This window comes from Corythoichthys intestinalis, chromosome 3, assembly GCF_030265065.1.
Source record: "Corythoichthys intestinalis isolate RoL2023-P3 chromosome 3, ASM3026506v1, whole genome shotgun sequence".
In the NCBI taxonomy this organism is placed as follows: Eukaryota; Metazoa; Chordata; class Actinopteri; order Syngnathiformes; family Syngnathidae; genus Corythoichthys; species Corythoichthys intestinalis.
The window spans coordinates 52,306,222-52,312,292 of NC_080397.1; positions in this window are offsets into that span (position 1 = coordinate 52,306,222).

The following is a 6,071-nucleotide window of genomic DNA, read 5'->3' on the forward strand; positions in this document are numbered from 1 at the left end:
ATAGTTAGCATTATTGAGTTTTTATTTTACACCCTCATCACTCCAAAACGTTATGTTATGTTAAAGCCTCTATGTAAGACACGTTAGCCACACATCGACACTGATCATAATTAATAGAAACCTAGCCCTCCACAGGGCTAACGTTACGTGAGCTAGTAGCGACAGTAACGTTAATCTTATTTATTAGCGCTTAGCGCTCTTTATTAGCGCTTAGAGCTCTACTGCTTTAAGATGGCGCCTGTTTACAAACGCTGCCCAGACGCGGCCGAGTCTGTCATTTTGCATCTAGTTCGACATACATGTGATCTCTATGAGACGCATCAGACGCTACCTGCTATCAACTGGCATCATGCGGGCTAGTATTTAGCAACGTCGGCGTTGTTTGTAGCGGCTGTCGGCTGGGGTAAGTTTTTTTTTTTTTTGCTTCTTCCTCTACGCACGTGACATCAGCGCGTTGTCCCGCATTAAAAGTAGTCCGAGCAAAACGTGATGCTTAGAGCCGTCAAAATAAACGATTACTCGAGGTGAATAAAATTACTCGGATCAGTTTTTAAACTCGAGTTACTCGAGTTGCTCGAGTATTCGTTTCAGCTCTAATAATAATGTATTTAATGTTAAAGACATAATATGTTACACTCATCCAGAGTCTTTAGTTTAGGCTTAAGGTAGGGTTATCAAATTTATCACGATAACGGCGGTAATAATTTTTTTTTTTTTTTAATGTATCACGTTAAAATATTTGACGCAATTAATGCATGCGTTGCACGACCCAGTCACGCATTGTCGCGCTCAATCAGTAATGGCGCCATTTTACCTACATAGAGAGATAAAAGGCAGCGTAAAATGAGTAGAGTGAACTTTGACAGCCTTTGGAGTCTTTTTATAATTGGATAAAGCCTTACAATCCCTCTCCCTACGTTTAGTAATATCATGGGAAGCAATGTGGGGAAGCAAGGTACCAATTGATCTCTTTCTTAACACCTTATTTTATTTCCCAACACAGAGAAGCTATATCAATTGGTAGCACTACGCACAGTCATGGTTCCACTTCCCATCATGCATTGGGGCATGGCTACAGTATCATTTACTGAAAGCTCAACAAATACACTAAATGGCAATATTTAGTCACAATATACAAAGTCACAAGTCTTTCTATCCGTGGATCCCTCTCACAGAAAGAATGTTAATAATGTAAATGCCATCTTGAGGATTTATTGTCATAATAAACAAATACAGTACTTATGTACTATATGTTGAATGTATATATTCGTCTGAGTTTTATTCATTTTTTTCTTAATGCATTGCCAAAATGTATATGATCGGGAAAAATTATCAGGAATGATTGGAATTGAATTGGGAGCAAAAAAAAAGCAATCGGATCGGGAAATATCGGGATCGGTAGATACTCAAACTAAAACGATCGGGATCGGATCGGGAGCAAAAAAACATGATCGGAACAACCCTAATAATTATTATAATAATTATTCATTGCCAATCATATTTGTCATAAAGAGTGTCATTTGAAAGCTATTCTTAGTGTAGAATCTGTATTCTGTAGTATTTACTCAACATATTAATTCTGAAGTATGTGGGATTAACTCCAGAAATTGTTATTTATATGACAAACATGACATGCTTCTATTTTGAAATGTTCACCGGAGGTACGTTCGCTAAACTGCTAACCAAAAGCTCTACACTCCGTAAAAAAACGTTCTTCGTCATTGCTTGTGGTTTCACTAATAGATTTTTATAAAATTTCGTTAGCAAATGCTGTTAACCAGCTGTTGAGTGTTATTGTATGACTGATTGGAACTGTACTGCATTGTTTCGCCACAGGGTGTGCTGTCGTGTATTTTGTATTCGTTGTGAAGAAGAAGAAGAAAGTTGAAAGAAGCATTAGCGGCCTGTTCTCAACTTCTCCTCACTGCACTGTGGCTCTCATGGAGAGCACGTTTGCTCATGTGTTTGAAATAAACGATAGCCGACATACAAAGTAGCTCTCTAGCTGTAAAAATAGCGAGCTTAGTTGCGTGAAAAACGCGGGAGAGCTAAGTGAAGCTAACGAACAGCTAAGCGGAGCTAAGCGATGCTAAATGGAGCTAAGCTAAGCTAAACGGTGCTAAATGAAGCTAAGCGACTGATACTTAGTCCGTCGTTGTGGAACAGTCCATTGTAGTGCGTGTGTGTGTGTGGGGGGGGGGGGGGGTAATATAAATGCAGCATTCAAATGGCTTTCTTTTTTGTTTTGTTATTTGTTTGTTTGGTATGCTGACATAATTATAATACATAAATACATAAATATAATACATGACGAATAGTTGGGGGTTCTGCTGGCTCCGGTGGCCCAAACCCTTGCTCGTTGAGGCAAGTGCAGCTGGTTGGGGGCCCTCTACTGGTTGGGGGCCTAAGGCGATCGCCTACTTCGCCTGAATAGTAGATCCGCCTATGCTCACAGGCAACATGTCTGCGATTTGGAAGTTGTTTTTTTTTTTTTTTTGAAATATCAAAGAAATATATAAATTATTAAATGAACCAAAAGATTCGATTTGATTAAAGTTGATGTGCCGCGTCACATCGAGCACAGTGCATCTGAGCCCGTGCGTGGCTCAGTGGTAGAGAAGTCGTTCCCCAACTCAGAGAATTCATATAAGTATTCTTGAGCAATTACTGAACCCCACGTTGTTGCGTCACCAGCAGGCGGATGAGGATATAGCGTCAAAGTGCTTTGAGTGCCTGAAAGGTGCTGTACAACTCCATTTTTAATCAAGACAATTTCTCTCCTCAAATATTGCTCAAATCTGGTTTTCTCAAATCAATCTCCTTTGTCTAAATGATGTCTTTGCTCATTTTGACTCATCGCTTGCTCCTAACCGTACCCTTAGGAGCACAAACTCAGCAACAAATAAGCAGAGAATGAGATAAATTTGAGACAATCAAATTTGTCTCACGAGACAAGATTAAGCAACAGATGAGTAGCAAATTTTTGCTCTGGGCCGTGTCCTGTCAATATCGCTATGAAGTCGTTGATAAGAGTTTGTTTGATCATGTTCTAGTCCTAAGTCCTTATTTACACAATAATTGCATATAGGGCCACATAATAGGGCCTCTTCCTGACATTCACAGACTGTTAGCCAGATATCCGCATTGTACTCAGTTGCCATCAAAAAGTTCATCATGTTTCTTCATTTTTGTTTAGGTCTGCTGGCTCTCTCCACTATGACTGCTGCATCTGATCCAGAATGTAAAGAAATTGTTGGACATCTAGAAGACGTAGACATGGTAAAATGTGTCTATTTAGCAATTTTTTTTTAATTTTTGTTTTTTAAATCCACTTATAAATTGCGTTTGGCTCTATCTGTCTGTTTCCACAGAATACTGGAAAATTCTTTTATGTTGTGGGAACAACAGACAATGGCGATTACTTCCATGAACTTCAACAAACTACCAGTTTTTGGATAAAACTTACGGCTATCCCCAACACTGAAAACTTCACAATGGTCACAGGAGACAAGACGTAAATTATTTTCTCATTTACATATTATTGCCCAGGCAACTTTATAGCAATAAATGTCATTTTACGCTAAGGTTGAATTGAGACAAGTAGCCAATTTTCTGGGATTGTTGTTGCTGCTGCAATGTTACAAAATGGTTGAAAGTAATGACAAACAACCAAATGTAAATTTTTTATCTTAAAGTTGAAACATCTCCAACTACTGTACTAAGTATTTGCCTCGATTCAATATTTATGAATTAAAATGAATGAGAATTACACAGGCTTTATTTTTATTGTGATTTAATTTTCTCCTTTATAGATATGGGCAGTGCCATTATGAACACCTTACTGCTTCTTACTCAAATGTAACTGCAACAATGGATGGTAAGCACATTTAATGTTTTATTAATTATCTGGTCTTTGCCTTTTTGGCAAAGCCAGATAATGTTATTCTGCGACTTTATTATTATTTATTAATCAACTTATTCTCCGCGTTTTTTCGGCGCGCCGCACAGCCCGTACCGCTGCACCGATCAGCACCGTTCAGGTATCGAAACGCCCGGAATTTTCGTGTGACAGTGGCTTTTTGTCAAACGGCCCCGAAAAGTTTTCCGTTTTCACGTAAACGCTGATTTTCCGATTTTTAAAAAATTTTTCAAAACGCTACTTGTCCTACAATTTTTGACCAAATCACATAATTTGGACATCAAAAATGCCGGGACGGTGAGGGGCATAAAGATTGTATACAGAATTTGGAAAAAAATCTTCGGGAATTTGCCAAAAACTTTCCCATTCACTTTTAATGGGAAATGTCCCATTCACTTTCATTGGGATTTCCAATAGAATCTACATTGAATTGTTGCCATTGACGGCCATGTATGTCAAATCTATTGATGCTAATGGACTTGAATTCTATCAACGCCTATGTAGCAATGCCATTGACGGCCATGGACGTCCAAAATTTTTCGCATTCATTTTCAATGGGAAAAACAAACAATTCCCCAAATCAACAGGAAATGACCAGATATCAATAGAGCGTGTCCCCCAAACTTCCCCGATTCCAGTGACGCTTTTGAAGGGTGCTGCCATTGAAGGCCATAGACGTCCAAATTTCCCATTCATTTCTAATGGCATTTACTTTGTTTAATGCCATTGACGGGCATGTTTGTCCATTCTATTGATAGCCCAGGGCGGGGGTAAGATCTGTATCTGCACACGGCAAAGATCAGAAGTAATTTCTCCAGAAATTGCAGTTTCTAGGTCACATTACTCTTGTCCATGGGCTAGACTAGATGGGTAGATTGATTGACTGATTCAGTGTTGTCAAAAAAGGATACACGATATAAATAACTATTTTGTAGATGAATGAAGATGAACCTTGAATTATTGTTGAGTAATAATTGGAACAAATTTTATTTTATGTCCATATAGTCCACTACAAGACGGAAAATGAAACACATCACGAGCAATACCTGAAGACGTGTCCAGACTGCATTCTCGTGTTGGACAAGATGACATGGAAGCTTCCTAATAGGAAATACCTTAAAGGCAGAATTTTAACCCTGTTGAGTAAGTCTAAAATTATCTCTTACGGTTTCCTTTGCACTCAATAACATCATCTTCTATAATTCTGCACTGTGTTTAGCTAAGACTTTTACATGTTCATTGAGAAAATCATAAACTTTTACAGCAAAGACTGGAACAGTAGATGACGCTCAAATGGAGACTTTTAAGAAACAGGCCACTTGCTTGAATTTCGACGTTACACAATATTTGCACCGTGGAAGCATCACAGGTAAGACGCGTTTTAATTCGGTCACTCTTTGTCGCAATCACCTGTAACTTGTCTTCTCCCTCTCTTAGATGTGTGTCCAGAAGAGTCGGCCCCTCAAGAAGGCTAACAGTCATTGGTTGTCTGTTTTTTTCTCTACACTTTAAACATGTATACAGTATGTATCATGTGTCACATAAATAACTACATAATTCAACACTTATTGTTCTACGTGTCCCAAAGTGACAGTCACTCAACGAAGCTAAAAATAAACCAGCATTCTTGAGCAGATAATCCTGAAGTGATCGACTCTTGTCTTTTGTTTGTTGTGACAATTTTACCTATTAATGAAAGATTTATGACTTCTTTTTTTTTTTTTTACTCATACTGGGCACTCATATAACTCACTGGCTGTCATTGACAACACGAGATGTACAAACCATTTTGACTGGGAGGGGTTTACGAACAAACGTTCCAGTCACAATGGATTGGACATCTTGCGCCGTCAGTGCAAGATGAGCATTCAAGGCCATTCCACCCATCTTAAATGAATTGGACGGCAATGGAATGCAAAGAGTTAAATAAGACTTTAAAGGGATCCTCTATTTTTAAGACAAGTAATTCTTAAAACATACCGTAAATGTTAGTATGAGTTATAATAATTTGATATTAAAACCCCTCTTAATGTTTTTGTTTTAATAAAGTTTGTAAAATTATTTTAAGTGATAGGTCGCCATTCTTGTTACGTCGCAGTGCGTGACGTCACTGGCTGGCCCCGAATGCCGAAATTCCAGCTTGTCACTCGTT